This window comes from Dendroctonus ponderosae, unplaced genomic scaffold, assembly GCF_020466585.1.
Source record: "Dendroctonus ponderosae isolate FM_Combo_2020 unplaced genomic scaffold, Dpon_F_20191213v2 Dpon_F_20191213_1, whole genome shotgun sequence".
Taxonomy (NCBI): domain Eukaryota; kingdom Metazoa; phylum Arthropoda; class Insecta; order Coleoptera; family Curculionidae; genus Dendroctonus; species Dendroctonus ponderosae.
The window spans coordinates 10,506,598-10,533,223 of record NW_026017110.1 but is presented as its reverse complement, the minus strand read 5'-3'; the positions used below and the strand labels follow the sequence as shown (position 1 = coordinate 10,533,223).

General features: G+C 32.3%; 1 protein-coding gene and 1 long non-coding RNA gene across 3 annotated transcripts in view; one reads left to right on the top strand and one right to left on the bottom strand.

Annotated features, from left to right (window-relative positions):
* Positions 1-26,626, bottom strand: part of LOC109533944 (serum response factor homolog) — a 129,613-nt gene that overhangs the window by 45,234 nt on the left and 57,753 nt on the right. The gene's annotated exons all lie outside the window — the stretch shown is intronic.
* On the top strand, positions 2,819-13,140 carry LOC109533539. Its single transcript, XR_007282359.1, has 3 exons — positions 2,819-2,953; positions 5,047-5,421; positions 12,156-13,140. It is a non-coding gene; the product is annotated as an uncharacterized LOC109533539 (long non-coding RNA).

Below are 26,626 nucleotides of genomic sequence, written 5' to 3'. Positions count from 1 at the left end.
AATCCACATTTACTTTGTTTACTCAGGATATATTCATCAAAATTACACTCGTGCATCAAAATAAACAGATAATTTTGAGACTGAGACAGATAAATTTGAGTTAGACACATAAATGTATGTATCGTATATTTGTTAACATATTAATTTGATGTTATGATGGTAATAAAAGAACCATTTTTCGTTGACAATGAATCCTGTTGATTTTACCGTTCACACAGTAACCTATTTCAGTGTCACTGGCTGTATTTTCCCATGGTTACTGGAATTTTAGATAATTAGGAAGCAACAGGTAGTATTTACGTACTGTAAATGATTCAGATTAACTTTAAAACTAAAAAAAAATAGCAAAGATAGGAATTTTTCTATGCGAACGGTTAAGTATTCCAATATCAATCAAAGAGGAAAAAAGGACCGTTTCAAAATAATATTTAATAACAAATATGAAATTCGACTTTCAACTGTTCTTCGAGAATCATTCATTTTTTTCGTACTGTCTAGTGATCCTTAAAAGGAATTACGCCAATTTTGAATCACCCTGTATATATAGCCTAGCCCGTAAATATACGGTCTGTAACATATACATAAAAACTTTGTTATGGAAAAGATGACCATTTCCTCCAAATCAACTCACTACAACAGTTGAACTCGTATAGTAATTTACTATTAAAATTCCTAATTCTATTCGCGCCTTCTTAATTGGATAGGTGATTTTTTTAAATCGCAAATAAAAAATGTAGACGATGTTTTAAACTGAAAATTGCGACAATTGAAACTAAGAACGACATGAACATGATTGGATCGTTGATGTCATATAAACAGCGTCCGTTGTTTCATTGAATGCTCGGAAATCGTTTAACGTATCCTATTTTTGGATAGAATGATACCTTGTTTTTTAATTGTGAGCCTACGGACTGGTTATTTGGAATTCAAAATTCGCTTAATAGAATCATTTATAGATACGTTGCTAAATTTACATTTACAAATTGAACTCAATATCTGCTAATTTATTTAATTCAAAATATTGAGTTACAGATCCACATACTACTGATTTACCTTAAGAGTTTATTACTTACCAAAACTCGTTTACAAGATGAAAGTAAACGTGTACACTTACCTGCAACAAAAGCAAAATATTACTAAGAAACATTGCAAATATAAACAACATATTATATTGAGAACTAAATACAAATAACTGAATAAATACACACAATCACAATTGAAGCAAGCAAAAGATCAGTTAATCAGAGAATTAGATGCAAATAAATAAGCAGATTTACCTCCTTTTCATTATCCTAGATTTAATGTAAATAACTTTACTGTGTAAGATCCCAGGCATGTTACTTATTTTCTAGCAAAACTGACTCATATCCTCTAGCGGATATTTGAAGCTAGTTCTTCAAAGTTGCTCTAGTTTTGCTTGTTATGATCCAGATGAGACCAATGCAGATCTAGAACGTTCTTTAGCAAATGAAAACAAGCGATGTAGAGGAACCTAACTTTTTGCGAAGAAGCTATTTCGCAGGAGAGAGACCGAATCCAAATACTTACTCCCCAAATATTATAACCGAGAGAATGAACCGCTTAATACTATTAGAACGTACCTACCAGCAATAATATTATTATTGGTGAGACGGAAAAGTTATAGATAGCGGGTCAATAGTAATGAAACTTTCAAACTACAATACATAATTTTCAATTTTGGACATCCAGATATTAATAACCGCTGGTCTTGCGAATGTTTAGCACCTGCTTGAAACGACCAACAGCAGGTTTATTAGAAGGGCGGTTATTAACAGTAAAAAATGTACTCAAAATTGTGCCAAAGAAAGAGCAGGTTTCCGCACAGTAACATTTAGTTTGGATGGGTATGCTATATGAAGAGCAAGTCTCATCCAATGCCAGCTTCGAGCTTCCGTCCCAGAAAATGTAACTAAGTATTTAGAAATTACAAAAACAAATGTTTGTAATCGGAACTGATGATAAAAAATGTAATGTTCAAATTATTCGAAAATCCACAAAAAAGTAAGTTCATAATTTCGATTTATTCAATAACGTGGGTTCTTGCAAAACTGTTAAAACATCATATATGGTCGTGTTAAGTATGGTAATAGCCAAATGCAAAATGTTTATTTATACAAAACTGTGACCAAACTTTCGACATAAGCATAGCATTTATTCTAAAAAGATACCAGTTGATCCGCAGGGATAATTGGAAATCAGATGGAATAAATGTATTCAATGAGGGAATTGAAAATTCAAGTCAAAAATATATTAGTTTCTGGATAATTTTATGTAATGTGGCAGTATTCAATTCCTTCTTTAATTCATCGCTGGATTTGGTACGATGTATGAATATTTATAAGGAACGAGTTATTGGAGGTAAATGTAGGATTTGCTTAATTTCTGTGTCCTGACAAGTTTAAAGCCGAATACCGAACAAGATCGCGAATAAAAAAACAGCCAATCGTTGTCATTTTACTGAACTGACAACGAAAAACGATTTAGCCTATCGCATGCCATCCGAAATAATTGGCAAAACGCATTCCCTCTTCTTTTCAGTTTCAGTGCTTAATTTATGCAATCCGGCGACCTTTAAGATCCCAAAAGAAAACCCTAAAGTTCGTTCTTCAGCTACTCGGCAACATTCTTTCGGTCGCAGGATAAGATGAAGCGCGTGCCGCCACGTGATTTTTTTGCGGGGTACAAAGAGGCCCGCGGCTGCCAAAGCCCGGTAGCCCCAACAATAGAACGACCATATATGGCACCCACGACCATGTACGGCACTCTGGAGGCGGGTACCAGCAAACGATCGCCACGCCGCCACCGACAAACCTCGGAGTGACGCGAGAGCACCCAAACCACCTCGCAGTTTCTCCAGTATGTTTGTTGTGTCTCGCTGATTTGCCGTTTTCCACTTCTTGGTCTTGGTGAGCGCTACACATCCGCGAGAATGGTAAGTTTCACTTGTTGTTTTGCTTATTTGTTTTTATGAATTATAAACCTGTCTTCTTAAGTATATTTAGTTACAATGCTAGTTTCTGCAAGTACATATAAAACATGAAAACAAATCTGAACATTAGATCGTACATACTGTAATATGCCTTTAAGGTAATCCAAAATTCTTTAAAATATTTGAAGTTTAAAATTATCTTAAGAGATGTGCACTCAAGACAGAAAATAAGATTCAATTCGGATTACAAAAAGGCATATTTACAGGTATATAGTGGATGGTAGATAAAAACGGAATACTTATTTTATTATATTTAAAATAATTGCAGGTTAAATTACAAATTCGCTTACTTAATCAATACTAATAAATACATAGTTCAACAACGTGTTCACCTAAAAACTGTTAAATTATGATTTTCAGCAAAACCAAAAGTTGCGAAAAAAACAAAAAAATGTTTTTAGGTAGTAATTTAAGTAAATGGAATAATAGTTTGACATACTGGAAGTATTTTATTGGCGTTAAACATTACATTGCAACATGGTGGACCAATTGTGTTGTTAAACAAAGCAGAAAACACGGGCATTTAGCAATTCATCTCATTCAATTTAATGTAAATAAATCATATCAATTATTAACTACTCAATTCTCTAAACGTTATCTGGATTGTACTGTCTATCGGGAATTGAAATCTGACGACGCAAACAATTATTTTTCTCATAATTTTCGGTCGTTTCAAAGTAAAAACATATTCTAATCAACATCTAACCTGAAAATGTTCGCATGTTCTACAAAATATGACGAGATCTCTACTCGAATTTAAAGACGCAGTACCGCTTATTAATTGCTAACATTTGGACAAAAAAGTAAATTTTTCTAATAAATATTTTTGCAATCGGTCGTTTAACTGACAATGGCGAATTTTTTTCCATTTATAACAGTAGGTATTCATATAGGTATACGGAAGCAAAACTTCTAATAAAAATGTAAATAAATAATATTCGTATTTGGTATCCGATTAATTATTTTCTTTATTAACTTATTAAGTATAATTGTTTAATTTAAGATTTAAGATTAATATTTTTTTATGCGGCAGAAACTATCAAACTCATTTTTCACCCAAAGCGAAAAATTAATTAAAAGTAAAACCTTCAACATTCAGTTAATATTCGATTTTTAGAAATATGCACACATTTTACAATTATACATTATATTGCCATTATATTATTTTATACATAGGTATTTTTCAGAATGCCCATTTATGTTCTACAAATATTCCAAATACCAATCTAATGTTTGCACAGTTGAGTTCTAATTACCTAACACTAGTATTTAGAGAGATTCTCCTAATTGTTTCACAAAATTGCACAGACACTAATCTAAATATTAATAGTTAGGTATGTACTATTACGTATGAAAGCCATAAATATTTCCCGGGATTATTAAGAATGCTTATCAAACAATGCAGTTTCTAATATACAGAAGTTTGCATCCATTTAAGCACGAGATGTATTCCGGCAACATATTTCTCAAATATAAATAACAAATATAAATAAGTTTGATTTCGGCGGAGTATTCACTATATTTCACAAAAAATTCTGAATGTTGAGAACTTTGATAAATTCTTAATTATTATTTAACTATTAAGCGTTCTTAATTATTTACAGCAGAGACTCGAAGAATTGTGTGTAACATTTTGTGTCGTAAATTTGGTGTTTTGTAATTGTCAAACTTTTCTCAACTTCTTAGTTCCTCAGCGGATTTGCTCGAGTATTAAGCGATCAAAGATTGAGAGTAATTTTGAAGCTTTACTTTTGCAATTTATATATCAATTTAAGTTGAATCAAGGCACTTAGCAAGCAAAGCTTGCTAGTGAGTCAGAATGCCTGCAGTGATTATTACTAGACAATTAGCATTAGAAATTTTTACAAGTATTCTGGGAGATCTTGATTACAAGTGTTGCACCTTTCGATGGTAAATGCCCTGCGACAATTGGTAGAATGGCGATGTTAAATAGTAATAATAGTACCCTTAATGATCCCGGAACCCCGAAAAATCCTAACCACAGTTACGTCACACCTTCTTTCCATCAATTTCAGTAACCCGCAACGTACAAGAAGGCGACGCGGCGGCTGGACGGCGCGGCGTTTGACCTCGTATTTGCACATCTGGCCTACCAAAAGCCCGATTTGTCCCATTTGGAGGAACCCGAAAGCGCTGGTATTTACCCCAAGGGTGAATCACCTGAAAAGGAATGAATTGAGAGGATTGAGGAAACTCAGGGTTTAACGGGATCGGCTCCAAGGGTGCGAAAGGCGAACAGGTGCGAGCGGCGGAACCCCGCGGGCCCCTCGACTTGCGGACGGTAGAAGAGAAGAAGTCGGTCACAACCATGGTTGATGTTGTCGAAAAGCGTCTCCGAGCGGCTAGAGTTGCAGGTCAAAGAGATCGTCATGGGTGATTAGAAATGTAGGGTATGTGCATAATAGATAAATGCGGTGGTGGGTCTTAGCTCTCAGATGTCACGCTAATTGCAAGGCTGGGCAATACGGATTCAAATTTTTTAATTAGTAAACATATTTTTGTAATGCGACTTAATTATGCAATCGTGCGCGTGTTGCTCTATATCCAATAAAGTATTAGTTCAATGTTTCGATATTTATTTCAACTCAACTCATTTCGAACTTCGATTTCTCGCATCGAGTTGTACTTAGAGAAACGTACATAGTGTGAGCCAGTTTAAAGTAGCGAAACTCCAACCCCTTTTTGAAGATGAAAATGTTGAATGATGAAAAACTGGAATTCCCATACAATAATGATCTTCTGTTCTTTGCAAAACTTCAAATGCATTTTAAATATGCTCATCTTTTGAGATGCTGAGATTATTCACAATGCCTCATCCAGAGTTTTTTAATCTACAGAGCGCACGAAAGCGGGCAACATCACATAAAATTTTCAAATTTGTACTTCATCCGGTAACGTATAGATTCAGGTCGTAGTATTTTACAGTTTTTAATGAACCAACCAATTAAAAGCTATGACACTTAGATTAACAATAAAGTAAGTCCACAAAATGTAAACTTTTTAAAATTTCAACAAAAAAATCAAAATAAAGATTAATTTGGGAAATTCATAGTTCACAACAGTAGACAACAGATAGTCCTATTTGAAGTTATAAATTAATGCAAAAGTGGATCACACTGTTTGCAGGTCACATTAGCTTTTTACAATAGGCATAGCTAATAGAACATTGAAAATGTATGCAAAATGTTTTTGTGACAAATCGAAAATGAAACTAATTATGGGTAATCGTGCTTTGGACTTGAAGCCAAAAATCTCGAAAATATTAGCGTAGGTACCCTCAAATAAAGGGGCAGTTACATCGCTAAAGTCATAAATTAATTTTTATTTATTCGAAAATATATCAATGTGTGCAAGTTCTCATATCAAAAAAATTAACTATCTTTTTAAACGAATTTCAACACAAACGTTTAACAGAAATTCACATCTGTCTTTATAAACTGAAAGTTCTTGAAAGCAAAATTTATTTATTTTAAAACTAGCGACTCGTTAACTCGACTATTAGTATTTAACTCAGTGTTCTTATCCTTTGCAATCATGCTATAACTCCTAAAGTTCTTCGCATACATTAGGAAACTCCCTATCCCTATATATCTCAAAATTATGTTTTAAAATCACACAATGTCACAGTTATATCTTATTCATGAACAACAAAAAAGAAATCACTTAGAAAATCGTCGGCATTATGTTTGACAAATTATCAAGTAGATCGTATAAATAGCATTTTCCTAATCATCAGAAATATAATTTATAATAAATTTTATTTCGCGTTCCCATAGTAAATTAATCAATGCTTTACTCCGTGGCATGAATTTTCGACAGTTCCGCTTCGATCATCACTAATTTCAGTTTTAAATACACTTCAAACATACTGATGAGAAACTAAACAAAAATTATTCCGGATGCAAACCAATGAATTATAATCCGTGTTACCTCTTATCCGGCTGTATTTCGGTTCCATTATTGAAATATTTTAGCAATAAAGCTGTAATTTAATTTTAAAAATAACAATATATATTTTGATTACAGCAGACAAGCTTGTCACTAGAGAAAAAACATAAAACAGTAGATTGAAGAATTTAAACGCACTTTGTATTTCTGTATTAGTACAGCAACTGACTTGAAAAAGCTAGAATTACAACAGAAATCTATTCCGTTAAGAATCTCTCGAATCTGGACACTTTAAGAATTTTTATACCGAATCGAATACGAATGCGAATTTTGAAATGGTAGGTACTGCTTAGGTAACCACGAGTGCTTACTAAGAAGTTAAATGGTTGGTTATAAGTTAAGCAAAGCGCTTCAAGGAATTACATGAGGAATGATAAATAACGTTTTGCAGTTTACTTTCTGACTTTGCTTATTTATGTCGAGTGATCTACAATTTTCTAACAAACTAAAACTTTAACTTACGTTTACGTTAAACTTAACGCGTGCGTTGTCTACTTCTTAAATTCATATGACAATTTTAGTCAATCAAATTAATATTTTAATATAAATATCTACTTCACTTTTTTTATTAAAACCAAATACATTAATTAAGTAAGTATACAATAAATTAAATGTTTGTACATATTTAATAGGTGACGTTTAAGCGACGAAAGAGCCAATGATTCAGTTGAATATAAGAACTATATTTTAAAAAACTGAAATTGATAAAGACTGTTGTACTGTTAATTCCTGAGAAAAGGCATACGACGGGGCTATGAAGCTGATTAAGGGATGAAACTAATTTATACAGTGTGTCTACTTAAGATCGCAACATATAGGAACCTCTTTTATATTATTTTTACGAATAAAAGTGACTCCTCATAAAGAGTTCTGTTTGGTCCAAAACATGAAATGGGACCATCAAAATTTTTTTTCGTCATACGACTGACAAAGTTTTAACAATATGCACGAGGGATATCAGAAAATTGTTATTAAGAAAAGTGGATTAAAGTTGAAAAGTACGTTCAGATATCTAATTGCACCTATCTATGCTGAAAATAAAGTTTTGCTATTTTAAGGTGGTTACAGATTTCAGAACATGCAGGACTTTTTAGTATAGAAAAGTAACTTTTTTCGTAAAATTAATAACAATTTCCGATATGGTAAATAATAAAAGTACTTTATTCTTGAGCAAAATTCATATTATCTACCTCGTATACGACTCAAAAAGTTCATATATAATGGTTATCTTTAGCTTTTGGACCAACCAGAACTTTTTATGAAGAATAACTTGTTTCCGTAAAATTAATAATAAAAAAGTTTCCCATATGGTGGGAACTTAAGTAGATACACTGTATATCTAATAGAAATATTGGAAACGATGTAGGAACGAAAAACTGAAAATTGAACAATTTTCTGTGTTCTTCTAAATCTCTCTAAAGTGAAACGTTATACTTAAAATATACATTTTACATGTACTTTAGTGACTGTGATGAATGAGCAAAGTTGCGAATATTAGAGAAGTCTCTCATTCATTAAATTTCCTTTATTTAATATAGATATATATAAAGATAGATTTTCTTAAATTACATTTTTTTTATCAGTTAGGTCTGGTAATTGCAATGTAATTCCTATTACACGTAGATGCAGGTACAGTTATCTATTCAAAATATTGAATAACACTTTTGAGGAGCGAACTGGGCAGTGAGAGTCAAATGAATATGTTGTAATAGAATATTATAGCAGTTAATGTTTTTAATTCAAAAATGTTTGCATCAGCCAATTTTTCTGATCAAAAAGTAAAAAAAAAAGTTTTACGTACGCATGATTATACAAAAACCTGTTCCGATTTCGCTATAAAATCGTTGTGATAAATTTAACTAGCTGCTGATTTTTTAAAAATTATTTCGATCTAATAGAAGAAAACACGTATAATATAAGATATATTCTAATCCGTCCATTACTTTAAGTGAAAACGACAAGATAATTAAGATTTTTACATGTTTCTCATTTATGATAATTATGATGAAATTTATGATAATTAGTTTAAAGATTTTTTACTTCACTAACTTTTCGAAACACGTGAAAGATTATAATACTTTTCATGCAACAATACAATAAAATTTGAAGTTATTAACCACGTGTCTTTTTTATTTAAACTAATTGCAGGTTAAACAAGTAGAACGACCATGTTTCGGAAGAAAAGGTAATCCTTTAAATTATTTATTTAATTAGGCATTTAATTATCAGTAAAATATAAAGTTCACATAACTATTGACACTATTGTTATTACATATTTAGTTAATAATAATTTTTGGGAATATTCCACTATTTTGTCAATTTCGTAAGACGGACAACGATTCTGAATAAATAAATCTCTCTTAATCCTAATACATTACAAACTATAAAACATAAAGACAGGCAGCCTTTTCCTGACATCCGCTCATGATAAATAATAAAATACTATCTAGCAAAAACAACATATTTTTTATTTTTAAAATTCTTTCCAAAATTTCAAAAATTTTCCAACCAGACGTATTGTTATTATCTTGGGATTACGATGTACAAATTCTCAAAACTACATCAATAAATGACGTACCAATTTACTTCAGTGCTGCATTTCGTAGAATGTTTATCAAGTGTACTGTAAAACCGCTAATAAAATTAATCTGTTGTAAATAATATATTTTCCGATATTGATCAATGCCATTCTGGGAAACGTATTTAAAGTTTCATCTGACAAAGGTACACAAGACGTAAATTCATGTTACCAAATGTAAATGAAACCGTCTTAATATTGCACGTTTGAAGCTTATTTTAGGGTATGGTTTTACGAAACGGTAGGACTAATTCTAAAGATATAATACTTATATAATCATAAAAAAGACGCTTCAGTCAACTATCTGCTCATTTGCATTCAGGCGCCAGTCTAGAAATTTTTATTACGGGTTTGATTTATTAGTTTATTTAACCAATTTCCTTAAGTAAACTTGTTATTTTATAGGTCTACGGACATTAGTGATCGATATTGCAAATGTCGAAAAAATATGTCCATTAGCAGCACTTGTTTACACTCCTTAAATATTTAAAAAGATATTATAAATTAAAAAACCGTAAACGTATATTTTGTTTCAGAATATATAAAATTTATGACTATGCTTATTCATTCTATGCAAATTCGTTCAATTCTTGTAACACTCAAAGCCACATTAACTACTAAATTAATAACCTCCAGTTGCTTGAAAACAAATAAAAATGCTCTCAGTGTATAAAAATACTCTACTCGTATAATGATCAACATGAATATGAAACAATGCATATAAATAAAATACTTAACATATTATTTAAAGTCGTGCCGAAAAAAAAATATTGACATATATTCGAATAATGGAAGAAAATGTGGAATTTCAAGAGTGTTCTGTTCACGGCCATTGCTTTAAACTCACATGGCCAGTTCAGTATATGATTTCGAACAATGTGATGCATCACTCGTGAAGATATATGTCACTGATGCTTGTGAATAGCCAGGAAGAAATACTATTTCCGGAAAAAAATATCCGAAAAAATCACCAGTTACAAACAGAAAAATAGTTTAACTACAGAAATACTGAATCAATTATAAAAATTAAGAAAATGAGGAATTCATTAAACAGGTATTTACTAGTGAACACAAACAGCAACAACCGATTTTATGAAATAGAACAGATAATGTTTGGAACAATAATTGATCGAAACTCGAAAAATCAAAGTTGATTTGCAGAATGGGATGCTTATTGCCACAACAAATATTTTTAATATTGCGAGAATTTCTCAGCGTATCAGATGATCAACGGTTTAATTATTTTATTATTTCCATTCGCAACTTTTCAACATTTCTTTATTTTTGCAAGGTATAGGTATTTCTTTTGAGAAACACTCTGTATTATTTATTTCCAGAAATAAATATTATTATTAGCTCAAATAAATACAAATAAATACGACTTAGAATTTGTACGTTTTGCAGCAAGCCGTATATTTAATTCACCTATTAAGAAGCGATTGGTATCAATTAGATATATGCATTAACTTAGGAAAACCTAACCAGTTTTTATTCCGTTAAGAAAGTAGTTCAACTATCACTAATTTCTTAGATGCGGATATGTGCAGTATAATTACTTGTACAATGTGACATATCTTGTTAAGAGAAAAACCCACTAAGATCAGTAAAAACTAAATTTTCACACGACAATCATGTAAACATTACTTTCATTACGCGAATACTAAAACTCAGAAACTATTCAATGAGCAACAGACATTTTTAGGGAAATTTATGTTTTTTAAATTAGATACTTATAATTTATTGTATAATTTTGATCTCACACAGTGACCGTACTGTTGGTACAAAGTGGAAACAACGATTACGTCTCACAGCATCAGTCTAAACAGCCGAAAATAACGAAAGTGTTCTTGTAAATAACTACTTACATACTGATTTGTTCTTAATCACCCTTTTCAATGAAAAAAATTAACATGAATATTTTACAGTGCTATAAAAAGTAACGTTTCTTGCTATTTCAGAAGTTGGCATTTGTGAGTTTCTAGATTCTAAACTACCAGAAAGGTTCTTTTAGTGGCACAATTGTTGTTAAACGTAACCATTTTGACCTTGACTATAAATGCAACAAAACGCAGCTTTTTCACAATAATTTGAACTAATTTGCATATTGGTTAATAGTCGCCCACTCCACCTACCCACCTAAACCACCTCTACAAAACACAAGGTAGAACGTGTTGACAAATATTAACAATTTTATTTGAAAAAATCAGTTTGCTTTTGCAAATAGTTGCTAAAAATTGACTCTTTTCTAACATTTTTTAATTTAGCTTATTTATTTTATTTCTTTTTAAGCTAGCTTATGGCAGCAATTATTTTAACTGTTCAAACACAATATGATATTTTCGCGTTTTCTGGGATTACGAACTAACTCACACATTTGTTCCAGCAATAGTCACACATCGGGGATAATCAAGTTTTAACCGCCTAATACATCAATCGAATTTATCAATTCCCTATACCCATTAGCAAGGGGGCGTGCCGATTTCAAATTGAATTAAAAAAATACATCGTCATTGAGAACTTAATTATTCTTATTAATATTTATATGCTCCATAAAAGCCTAGTATAATTAAGCCTTACAGTTCATCTTGTTTGTTTCAGGAATTAACAGTATGTGAAGGTGCAGAACCTTTTAAAGGAAAACGAACTACAAGACCGATGATCAAAAAAATGAATTCATCAACAAATACGTTTTTATTTATGTAATAAACTTTGTCGATATGTTAATATTTTTTATTTACTTGCAACTGAAAATTTTATTTTTTAATCTATTAAGCCAGGTGTTTTCAACTTATCTAAACTGAAGCTTATTCACTACTTCAAAAGTGACTGAAGAACAATAATAAGTAAGGCAGGTGAGTTCAGTAAATGGGCTTTTTCCTCAAATATAAAATTCTGCAAGCAGACTTTCAAACATCAACATACAATATAACAAATACGTAGAGATTTTTTGCTGATGGTTATGCCTGACAGTAAGTATTTGTTTATTTATACTATTTTCTTTCTTTTTGTACGCAGTAAGACTTTTTAGTTCCAACAAAAATAAAAATGCCTTTAAAAGGTTTTGAGTTAATAACTTGCTTGCAGCAGGATTCTATCGAAACATGGTATCTCTAATGGGTGAAGATAAGCATAAGATTATTTTCATACAATTTGTTTTCTCTGAGTATTAAATTTCTTTTTTTGTACATGTTTTCGCCAGTTCCTTGTGCATCATTTTAATTTTAAGTCCATCAATAAAAAACTATAAATGTTGGAATTTAGTTTACATTTTATAATTATTAAGTCACTATTTAGTACAAATCACATTTGCGTAAAATCAATCCAAAAGTATTTTTTGCGATGAAAAAGATATGGGAAGTTACTAGTATTGGACGTAAATATTTTTTGACAGTGTATTTGAAATTTAGAGGTTCTTTTTAATACTTAATTGTTTGTGTTTCAACAAATTATATTTTCTATAGTTTCTAACATTTAGTAGAATTACTGTTTAATAAAGATTGTCAGTTGAATGTTGAGTTTAAGTCCAAGTTATTAAATTGACTAGGAATAGTGAAGATAATAAATACGTATTTTGTATTATGAACGAGTGTTTTATTTCCATTTCCCTTCATTTTCCTCTTCATAAATAGAATTTCCCATTTCCGCAATTTTCTGTTGAGTCCTGGTCGGCGCTCGGCTAGTCAGAGCATAATTTTATGCTTATTGGCAATACATTTTTGAACTTAATTTGACTTAATAAATATGGAAAAAGTCAATAATATGTTTCATAATAGTGTGCAAAAATTTAAGAAAATAATGTGCCTTTTATTTGACCGTCACGTGTGAAAATACTGAATAATAACTGAAAATAGTTAAATTCATAAATTTTCATTTTGATATTCGTTAACCGAATCATCGCCTTTCATAAAAAAAATTAACGACCATTGTATGTTTAAAATTATGAGACGCTTCGTATATTTTAATAAAAATATTTGACGATGAATTTGTTTTCTTTGGTATAGTAACACTTCCCGTCAACAGACCCGTCGCTACTTTTGCTAGCAGTAAAATACACATTTAAATTTTTTAAATCCATTGTCTATATCATTGGAACTAAAAAAACTTGCATTTTAAAGTATCCAATTCAAATAATACTGAATCACCATGTATATCCCGACGGAAGATACAAAACCGATAATGCAAATTCCACCATGCCGAAACGTCGTTTATACGGGGGCAGTCATGAGAAAAAATCTTGCATATACCTACTTTCCCGATCAAATAAGTTCTCAATTTCATAGTGTAAAAAGGAAGCTCGCTGCTGTTAATAATCGCCAATGACCGAATCACCAATATAAATTTAACAAAATACCATTGTCGATGGTAAGTGCTTGAAGATTGAGGTAAGACGACGGCAGTTGTACTTAATCTTACCAGATTGAAATGAGTTTTGGAATAATGCTTATTAAGATTTTTAAAGCAAGCGTTTGAAAATTAATTTATCAGTCATCAACAGGATCTAAAAATGAGTCAATGTGGAGCCGTTCTGCAATAATACAAAATTTTGAAGACATATTGTAGAGAATATGCATGCTATCATGTGTTTAAATGAACAATAATTCTGTCCTGAAGTAGGTACTATTATAGGTACCTATATAAAGAAAAATTGGAAGCATACACGTTTCAAGTTAAGTTTTTCGTAAACCAATAAAAAAAACTGCAATAATTATACCCAAGCAGATAATCAGAGAGTTGACACTTTCTTGAACTCATGTTTGAATAAAAAAAAAAAGAGCTGTCCATCTTATGACGTATTACATATTTATGAGCGAATGCCGTGTTCGTGAGAACGTGGACGTTTGCTAAAAGACATCTAGGCATTATTCGATGCATGACCTAATTGAAAATATCTAAAACAGTATGATAATATAATGAAACTTCGATTAAAGTCGTAGCTATTCATACGATAAAGTTGCAAAAGCGTACATTTAAAACATGTTTATTATCACATTCGGGGAACATGTCATTTTCTTAGCTTAGGGAACCCGCCGTTTCAAACGGTCGTGATAAAAATTATAGAAACATACAATTCAATGAAAATATTTAAACTTCTTAATAATAATGAACCGCCAAACATTTTTTACTATTTATCTAAATATTTAAGTAAACTCAATTGAGAGCACAAGCAGATAAAAAATGTTTGCTGAAACATTTTTGGTATACCTACAGTTAACAAAATAACAAACTAAAATAAATAACAAATATAAATATTGTCACAAAAAACATGCTTTAAATAAAATTAAACATATTTACAAATGGTTTTAAGGCACACAGTCTAAAATTGAAACTATAGATCACAACATTTACAAAGTTTGTGGATTTATCCTGCAATGAGATGTTTCGACTGATGAGGTCATTAGCTACCTAACCTATAGATGTCAACTGCATCAGGATAAATTGGAAAATTACCTAAGGGAATAATGCTGATATATAAAGCTACAAATATTTACACAAATCCATTTTGAACTAGATATAAATATATCGTTATTCTAAGCAGACTAGATGATCAAATGTTGCAATAAACGAGCCGATGATAACGTATTACAAATCACTATTAAAGCTGTTTAATCAGGTAGTAAAGTCCTCAAATGTCCTGCGATATTGCAACAAGTTATAGTACACGATCAAGTTAAAGCACAGTACTTACGAACCATGAAAATGGCACTGCTCAAAATGGCAAACCGCTAGAGCTAATATAAATAACGTAATATTTTTCAGTACATATTGTCAACCAAGTGCCTATATTAAATCCCTATTATCAAACGAAATTATAATTATCTATTATATACTACTCCTTCCCCGACAAGGACATTATTTAAATGTACACCATATAACTATAACGCTTGCTGATATATTTCGTAAATTATTTTGTATTTGTCACCTCACCTGATAATCATTTTGCCATTGGAATTGTATGACGCCAAAGACTTACTGTTAAGCATATCTGCTAGCAAAAATTGCCTTTTGTAGATAAAAAAGTTGCTAATTTTACAACACTATTGTACAGTCAAATGGAAGTAAGTGTTGCTAAATTTAATTGACCGAAAAACGAAAAGAAGTGCCCTGATTAACTAGCATGTGACACTTTTGAAGACCATTTCCTTTTCAATTTGAGACCCGTAGTTCCTAATCGTTAAATTTAGACAAGCAATTGGATAACTTTCTCAAGATGGAAAACCCAACTACGTTTGCGTAACTAGCCGGATTAAGTTAAACCTTCACGTTTCAACTTGTTTTAAGCAAAAACATAGTAAAACTATTCACTTTGTTCCCCAATAAATATTTATTTAAAAAAAAAGTTTATTTGAGTGAATTAGCTCTGGCGATAATGCTAATAAAGTTTAGGTGAGTTTTAAATAAACCGTCCCTGGTATATCAATCAAAAATAACTTACAAGCCATATTTGAGAAATCGGTAGAACTGAAACTATGTGAATATGTCATTATTAATTATACCTGCAAGAGTACAAAATTGATAATAGCATCAACTGGATCTACGACAAAGGTTCAAATGTGCGTTTGTTTCATACTTTTTGAATCTTACAAAACATTATCATTGGAAGACAATAAACCTGCCGTCGCACAAAGAAATGTAACGTGTGTGCGACTATTCCGTTCTCCAAATCTCTGTTAAAATCTAAGCTTGTTACTAATGAGTTGGTAACTGAAAATATTCAATAATTTCGATCTGTTGTTTAACTGACTGTCTTCACGATATCGACGATATTTTTCTTTATCTACCATCTACAAAAAACCATTACGTATCATATATCGAGGTTTATATCACATCACATACTATCGTAATTTACATATGCTCTAAAGATCGGACCAAAAATATGCAAGTAATTAACATAATCGAAATCATGATACGCATCTAATAAAACTACTTTTATGACGAGGACGAGCTTGGAAATAAATTAATCGCTTCAATTTGGCTCGATGAGACAGAGCCCTAATATTAATTAACCTACCGCGCGATAATTAACGAAAAAACGTTACAAATATCATGATGTAAAGCACGCTTAATGATATTTTAACAATCTTCTAATATTTCCTGATTTAAAATGTCCAATTTGCTTTGCATGCAAAACTGCCATATCACTCTCGGTTACATCAATCAGTTTTTTGAAACGTGATCCGTACAAGAAACCCGACAACTTCGATCTCAATTTGAATTAGCTTCTGATAAGTGAATTGATTTATAACTTCATTTGAGGTCATTCGAAAAACAAAATTCTAAAAAGGTAGAGATCCAAACACATGGACCTACTTGGAAAACAAGTAGACATCAATACATGCTGGACATTGTCAAACATTATCAGAACAAACATAGTTGCAAATAATTTAAAAAATTGTATCCCATTGTACATTTAAGGTAGGCCTGGGTAATACTCAGTTGCGCTTTTGAGTTGATGCCGCTCTGTGGTTGATAAACTTTTAAAGAACATTTTTAATTAGTTCAAATTTGGTTGGTTTCTATCATCGCTCGGAAATTAAGCAACAGTTTCATTTTTAAGCGATTTCTTCGTGGTTTTTTTTATTTAGTCAATATTTTCAGAAATACAAAATTAATTCGGTTATTAATTTTAGTCGTGGCGTTGTACACTAATCACTGCAGCTGAGTTAAATTCATCGAAAAAAATCATCAAAAGGGCGAACATGCGAATTATTAAATAGCCATGTTTATCCTGTAGTTCAGTGTCTTTTTTCTCGAAAAGGTTTATGAATGTTCAGTTTGCTGGCGACAGTGGACGAAATGAGTAGATAATCGCATTCTTAGATGAGAAATATAGAATTATTGTGGCCCGTATGGCAAGCAGAAGCTTGTGAAAGTGTAGTAAACTTGAGGATTAATGGATAGAAAATGGAGGATCCAGGTAACAAAAAGCTAGTAAGAATGATCTCTAATCTATAAATATTTTCGGCTGAACTGAGTTTAGTTTTCCGACAAACAACTGAAGTTTTATCGATTCTTCATATTTCTCTCTTTCTGATTTAAAATAAGTTTGGCGTTGGACCGATTTCCTGCTGTACTAAACACATTTTCGTCTTTCTATCCCGGTGGCACTACGCAATTTTCGGTAAGTTTAGCATTACTTTGGCCCTGGTTGCCATGTACATGTAGAACTTTTGTCCCATTTTCATCAACTGACTCGTAGGGTGGACTTGGAATTGATTGAGCTATTGGTTCTTTCGTAGTTAATTTTAAAGCAACGTGTGACAAGAAGTCACACAAAATTTAAATATCAGACATTTAGATGCAAGTATACGACAAAATTTCACTTAAAAAAACGGTTCCTACAGCATGGCAATCCTTCAAGTTTCTACTGGCTTTACTTTGGAAGTTGGAATTTTTTTTATGAAAGTATGCTGTTGAGTGAAAGCGTTCAATTTCAAAGCAACATTTACAAAGCGCACAAAATTCAGGGTTTCATGCGATTTGAATGAACTTTTGAAGGCTTGATGGAACTTTGACGACATTTAGAGCGCACTCTTCTTTACTGAACGCATACCTCTGAAGTTGTAGAGCAATAACACTGTGCCAGCTCCTGAAAACTAACTGAGTTACCCAACCCTAATTGAAAGACACAAACACAGGCCTCATATAAAAATGAAATATACTGAAAAATAATTAAATATGTAACACCTATACTTTTCATTACATAAAATTGAACTAAAAACAAAGATCTGCATGCGATAACTTTATTGCATCAAGTTGTCTAAAAATGAAGAACGATTTAGCACCACAGTTACCTGGGAAGCAAATTTCCTCAACGAAAAAACTCAAGTGTAAATGTAAATTCACGTTTCGCATAATTATTGCATTATATATTTCTAGCTTCTACAATAAAACTTAAGGTCAATCATAGCTCAACGATAATTGTACTAACTGCAAAAAAATGTCCAAGCTACCTGCTCATTAACACCAGCCTCTAACTAGGTACCCATAAAACAATAAAAATTCCTGTTTTGAAGAATTGCATCGGAAAACGCATTGTCATAGATTCATAGAATCAGAGCCCATACGAAGTATTTCCTAGTTAGTTTCTTTGTTTATGATGTGACAATTTTATAAATATTTTCAAGAAACATTTAAATAAAGTGATAGAATTCGCGTGGAAGTTTTGGACCATTCGCCAAAAGCGTATATAAAATTAAACAATTAATTCTCGGAACCTTTTAATATATGTATAATTTGTTCTGTTAGACATTGTCTTTCGTTTTTTAGTTTAATTAGCATTGACTGAAAAATCTGTTTCCGAATTTAACACATTCCGCAAATGCTACTAAAACATTAATTTTAATTTTTAGGTATTTAGACAATGTCTATGTTCGAGTTGAAACATCGAGCCGGATTTATAAGTACGGGCATTACAATGCAGCAGTTCTTAAATCGATTTTTCGGAAAAAAAAGTTTGACATGAAATTGGAGAGCTTGAATAAAATTCAATTAATTAAGAAATTATAAAGGACGCTAATTGTATTGGTAAAAATAAAAGTTAAATAGAGAGTAACGAGTTATGACTGATATGGTATAAATAATTTAAATCCGGAGGAAAAAGAGTGAACCAACTTAGCACATAAACTCCTCAAAAGATCAAAGTGAGAGGAAAATAATTGCTTCAATAAGCATTTACAGTAGGCCTGTACTGCTGCAATAAAAATGGTAGAAAAGTTCATTGCGTGTTTACTGCTAATGGTAATAATCCTTATGGCGCTGTGCTATTAGCTAATATTCAAATGGTTAAACCAAAGCAAATATCAACTTGGGTATAAATAAATATCATAGGCATTGACCCTGATACCGGCAAGGATACTGCGATTTTAAACGGTCCAACCCACACCGAAGAAACGATGTAGGAAGACCGTAGGATACATTTCAGTTACCTTATGACTTCATTTGTCATTTTTAATGACCATATAAAGGTATCGTTCGTGGAAGTGCTAACTCAATTCGTTGTAAATGGCAAAATGACTAAAAATAGTAGTTTTCCACTTCTGTAATTTGGCTTAAAATAATATTACATAAAAGAACAATATTTAACTTATGGATGAGTGATATTGTGAGAGAATCATTATATTTGATGATAATTGTTTTGACCAGAAAAGTACCTATTGAACGTTTAGTAAACAAAGCAGATCAATGACTGCCGGAGAACTAGTGGCATTGATTACATAACGTCATAAATGCTAATGGCTAATAAAAATATATTCACATTCATTCATTATATGAAAAAGGTAAGTGCTTAAACGAAGTCCGTAAATGAAATCATCCACAATGCATAGGATCAATAGCTAAAAGTAGTTCGCACGTGAAGTAAGAGTAGAATAAAAGAGATTGATTTAAGTAATAGTTAATCTATGATTTGGGCCTTCAACCACAAAATTTTTAAAAGTTTCAGATAAAAACAGAACATTTTTGACAGAACACGGTTTCAAAACACCATTTATTTTAGATATACTTAAAGGCAATTTTGAAAAAGTTAACTGCAATTCTTCAAAATAAAAGGTGGTCAAATTCAACACATGTAGGTACTCGTAGATGTTTTTAGCATATTTAACCTTGTATATTGTTAGCTCCTTCGATAGCAATAACTCCTCAAATTTCACTAATTTCAATGATAGTAAGATGCTATATACAGGGTGCCCCGTATGATCACGGATGCACATGATCAAAATGGTACTACGACATTTTCCTGGCTCAAAATAAGAACATTTGGACAAACTATTATTCAAAAAACAGATCTAGCTCCTCTTCTATTAATCATAAAAGTTCATAAAAATGTGTTTGTTATATCGGAGAGTGTTGCGCTGGACTGTAATAAAACTTGAAATATATGACGCTGGTCAGAGACGACTAATTTGTTTCGAATGGCGTTTTCTCTCCGAAAGTGAAGAAATGATCAAGATTTTTTGGGCCAAAGCCTAAAAAAGGCTTTACAAAAAGAAGTTGCATGATAATGTACGTGCCCATACACCTATGTATTCGAGGCTCAAACACTTGCCCGTTTGGGTCGTCCTTAATTTCGAACTGCGACCGTTCAGAAAGATGTTTGAAATCAGATTGCTGAAAATCCGCGTATCAGTAAAGCAATGGACTTTGGTATACAAAGGAGTACAGTTCATGGGATCATAAGGCGGCAGTTCCTTCATCCTTACCATACGAAGGCTGTTGAGGATCTCATTCTCCTCGATTTTGATAAAACGTCAACTTCGCCGCTTCCCTGATGATACAAGAATATATCACCCGAACTTCATTGGTAAAGTTTTATTCTCTTACGAATCCGGTTGTACCAAAAGTGGTGTTTTCGTTCCCACAGTTTCCACCATTAGGTAGAACACTTTCAGAGGAAATTTCGAGTTGGCAAAATAACGTTTGGGTCGAAATACTCGGCGACGTTCTTCTGGGTCCTTATCTCATGGCGTCCCACTTGAATGGCGCAAAATAATTTTTTTTGTGACAAACGTGTTTAGTTTCTAATGGCGGAGCGGCCCCTTGTGAGCATTTGTGGGTATTTCTTAGTGCTGATGTAACTCCCATTTAAGTCATATTTTTCCACACAAGTTTAAAATTAGGTAGAGATGTTTCTGACGAACGCCAGTAGATTTTTTGTTTCGGAATGCGTTACAACTTTTACGAAAAAGTTGATACCAATCCTGTGGGATTGGACAGGATTCAATATGAGACGAACGTAATACAAAGTACAAACATATTAACTAATTTGGATCAAGTTTTAGAATAAATAGCCGAGGAGCCAGACATTTTTTTTAATAAAAGTTAGATCAGCTCGTTTTCTTTTGAACCAAAGAATGTCGCAATACGGTTTCTTTCAATGCACTTTTCAGACACTGCAAGAGTACCTTTCATATCTAGAATTCCTATGAGTGTTAAGCCGCTCCTTAAAGCTTGCAAGTCGTTTATCTTTTACTTTTCCTGCACATCCAGCGGTCAAAGAGATTTCTGTTATAAATTCAAAGAATAGATTCAATCTTGTTCGACTAAAACTTTTGCAACTGATATTAGAGCTTCTTAGTGTAACAACAATTTCCAAATACACCCTTGATCTGCATATTTAGTCGGTGTAGACACACCTGAATCTGGAACGTCTTATTTGCAAATGAAAAACAGAGAAAATATGTTTTACTAGATACCTCAACTACAATTAAAAGTAGTGATTGATGATAGATGATTGAAATGATTCAAAATTATTAGTAAAGCTGTTGTTGTAAGCTATTCATGTTGTCGTAAAAATACTACCATACTTTAAAAATCAATTTTATGAAAAAAACTCATTAATCGTAACTAGTAAAAAACGAAAACAGCAGGGACACTGGAACTCACAGTAGCGATACGATACGAATCTTTGTCATAAATATTCAACTTTGTCTTGATGTGCATATTGCTAACTAAAGAAAGAATTATTTCCAATTACCTCTTTTGTCATGTGATTTCCTTTAATGACTCTTTTCCAATCAGGTAAATCAAATGATAAAAAAATGTTTAATAAAACCTGCACAAGTAGCAAAATGCGTGCCGTTCGATCAGAAAGTGTTCAAGTTTCTGGCGCCACCAAGACTTCAAAAAACTATTACATCTAGTAAACGTTTGAATGAGGAAACACTTCCTATTCCCAACATAACGAATTCGACAAAAAATCAGTTTATCCTGCATACATATAAAGGGTGACAAACTAAGCTTACATTCATGCAAACAAAACAGTACAAACTAACACGAAATTCTAGACTACTAACAAACGGTTCATAATCGCATACGCACTCTCATAACCACCAGTAAACTGTAGAAAATACGTGACATTTTCATTTGGGTATTGGGATAAAAATCCCATATGGAATTGATATAATTTATTAAGACCTATGCGTTAAGGTTCCCACACGTTTGTTTTGCTGGTCGATTTTCCGATTGCTTCCTTCTGTTATTAAAACATGCCGCAAAGATAGATAATCGTAAATACGAGAAGATAGTAATGGGTGTCGTAATGGAGCAAGCATACCATTAGAATATTATGCACACTTAAGGCTTTATTTATAATCATTAACCTCTGAAAGATCAGCACGTTAGTTACTGGAATCGTGGCGTTGGCATTTTGGTATCTTCAAAACCACACGGAATTATATGTAATTAATAATGAACATCAATTCCATAGATTCAGAGATGCAGTAAAATGAGGTGTGAAAGTATCTATCAATAGTTGAATACATCCAACAATTTAGATGTTTAGCTCTCATCAATAGAGTCGAGTATGACAACATGTAAAAGTTTTGCAATTAGTGATGGTTCGAAGATAATTAGTAATAGTTTTCAAATTGCATTCGCATGTCTTCTAAAAAACACTAAATAGGTTATTATATTAATGATCCTTTATCATAAGCATTTTAATAAACATTACTATGAAATCGGCATGTGATGAATTCAGAAACAGCATTATTAAGGGGATGACAATAATAAAATGCCCTTTATGATATTATTAAGATGTTCAATGTAAAAGTCCGCTGGTTTAATTGACTACATTGATTTCGTGAAATTAAAGAACATAGAAACAGAACTATTTCATTGATTGTATCCATATTTGTCAAACATATGTAGCAAATATTTCTTATCACATAAAACCCGTTAAGAAATATTAAACATTTAAGCTTACTCATGTAGGTATAAAAATATAGAATATAGGTAGGAAGATATGTAAGTATGTTAATAACCAAAATGTAACAACATATTGAATAATCTATTAAGTTACTTAAAAATCGAATGAAAGTCATTATGAGCTACTGTTATTTAAAAAATGATGCAGACTGATTGCAGAGGAGACTGACAACACGCAAGAACAGATAATAATACTTGCTGAAACAACAGCTATTATGTCAAAGATGAAGAGGTACCTGAAGAATGATGGAGCGAAACAAATCATGGATGACAGTTGAAATTTTGTTACTCATGGAAGAACGGAGAAAACAAAAGAACAGTTCCTCAAGACACAAAATTAGAGATGCGAGTCAGAAAGAGTTGGATGACAAGTGCCAGCAAATAGAAACTTTGCCCAGCAGATTCGATGAGTTCAATGTCCATAGGAAAGTGAGAGAAGTTACAGGAAAGTTCAAAAGGAACAATGTGGGAAAACTTCCCCCAAGAAGTTCAAGCTGCCATTGATATTCTAAGGGAAGGAAAGGCTCCAGGGCCGGATGGAGTACATTCCTGACTGGCATTTTCAATACATCATTTCACACATCTACAACACTGGGAACATTCTAATTTCTTTCCTCTCAATTTATAATGGTACCAAAGAGACAGGGAGCCAAATGGGGTGGTGACTACAGAACAATTAGTCTTATAAGTCACATGCTAAACCTGTTCCTCATAATCATTCACCAAATAATTTATAGGATCTGCAAGGAAAAGATCCTCAATTTGGATTTATAAAGGGCATTGGTACAATAAATGCACTTTTCTGTCTACAAGTATTGTTCCAGTGCTCTAGAGATATGAAGTATGATACTTTTGCATGTTTTACGGACTACCAGAAGGCGTTCGATAGGATAAAGCACGAAAAGGTGACGGACGGCTTGATCAATCCCGGGGTGGATGATAAAGATCTAAGGATCATCCGAAACCTTTACTGGAATCAATCAGCTACTATTAAAATTAATATGGAAGAGCAAACCTCCACAGTAAGCATTCTTCGAGGAGTTAAGCAGAGTTGTGGCGGAGGAAATCCTTAGAGGCCCTTGAGATTGCCGAAATGGGAATTCTGCTGAATGGAGAACGAATGAACAACATCCGATACGCAGATGATACTGTGGTTTTCACTGACAACATGAACACCTTAGGAGAACTAATGAACAGAATAACGGACGTCAGCAATAACTATGGCTTAGAAATCAACCTTAGTAAAACCAAATTCATGGTAATCAGTAGAGAAACTGGTGGAAGGTACGATTTAACGATTACCAAACACGATAATTGGGACCACTCACACGAGATCAGATGTAGAATAGAGAAAGCAAGGGCCGCCTTCAACCAAACGGCTAAACTGTTTACATGCCACAACCTCAACATCGACATCAAAATCAGACTCCTCCCATGCCATATTTTCTCGATTCTTTTCTATGGGATGGAGTGATGGACATTAACCGAGGCAACACAAAAGGCTCGAAGCCATTGAAATGTGGCTTTACAGGAGGATGCTGAGAATACCATGGGTGGACAGAGTGACGAACAGAATAGTGATGGAGAGAGTGAGGAAGGACTTGGAAGTAATGAACACCATTAAAAGTAGACAGCTTGAGTACATCGGACATATTATGAGGAACGCAATCAAAAATCAATTTTTGAAGTCCGCTCTCCAAGGGAAAGTTTATGGCAGAAGACCACCAGAAGGAAGAATAAGGACAATAACATGGCTTAAAAACCTAAGAACGTGGTTCCTAAAAAATACTATCATGAACAGGTTCATCATATCCAGGACGATCGCCAATATTCGGAACGAGTAGGCATTTTAAGAAAAAGAATTTAAAAAACTATGAATACGAAGAAAATTTTCAAATCCTTTAAAGGAACAATTGCTGTGTAAATCGTCGTTCTACATTCAACATCTCAAATTATACATTTATGTAATAATTAAACGTTTCAAATTCGATTACTTGCTGGCAATATCCTTACACGTAAAAGTCATATAACTCGTACCTGATCCTATTATTTACATATTATTAATTATTGTTAATAGGCGACTGATTTTACCGGAAGTAATAACAAACGACAGAAACGGTTTGTTATTATACGGTTCTGATTATTTATGATATATTTAGTGAATACTTAGGTAAATAATACAATTTTATTTGAAGAAAAAACCATCATGCAATTTTGCAATGAAGGAAAATTCACCATTTTTTACAATCCCAAGAAATATGTTCGCTGTTGTTCGAAAGAAGCTGCCAATGTATAAAATTAATCCAACTCCTCAAATATATTTTAATGCTGAATTTTTATATGAGAGTATGCTATTTAAAAAAATGTAAATTAGATGTGTATGTTTTTGTCACTGCTTCAACTGATGATAGTCTAATTAGCTACAATTTCAGAATTTGAACTTCGCTTTTCTAAATTTATTTTCTTCAATTGCTTTTTTTCACCTTTCGAGTTGTTGGATATAGTAAACCTAGATTTCGATGCAATTGAAATACAATTGCAGCAGTTCAAATACAAGGATTTTCTTAAGTAGATATTTATGTAGTTATAGTAGTCTCTTGAATAGTGCGGTACTTGATATATAAAAATATCAATGTTCAATCATCAATGAATGTTCGAATATCGGCGTATCGCCTTGAAGATCTTTTATCGATTAATTGCCACCTGGTTTTGGAAATTTAGGCAAAAATAAATTGTTTGCCAGGTAGTATGATCAAATTTCTTTACATTCATAATTGCCCCAGATGCTATCTCGATAAATATGTTTCTGTTTAGGTAAGAAATATGGCATCGATTGTAAAATACCGACATTCTTCTGCATATTTATAATGTGTGTCGACCAAGTGAGAAAATACCGATGCCACTCATGCATTTTAAGGATCATTCCTTATATTCCGCCAGTTCCCAAAAATTCTGAGGCAGCTGGAGCCATCAACTCTAGATTAAAATCAAAACCATCTGATTTAAAAATATTTAATAATACAAGGCTTAGAGAAATCAACAGACAATTTTTATTTTAATCAGATATTTGTAACTATTGTCGAATAATATTATTCATATTTTCGCTCCGGCCTGTTTAAAAATGTGCAATTAGTATGTTCCGCCAGTAATTACCTACTTAATATTGGATACTGGTTTGAAACCGGCTATTAGACACATATTTTTTTATTCTGTTCCCTTATTCAGCGGCTTACGTACTAAAAATGTATGCAAATCTACTGTTATATACGTATTCGATATTCTGATCTGTATCGGATCCACATAAAGTACGAATCGGCTCATTGACATTACTTCCTTTTTGTCCGAGCGGAAACGACACTTGTTTTAGA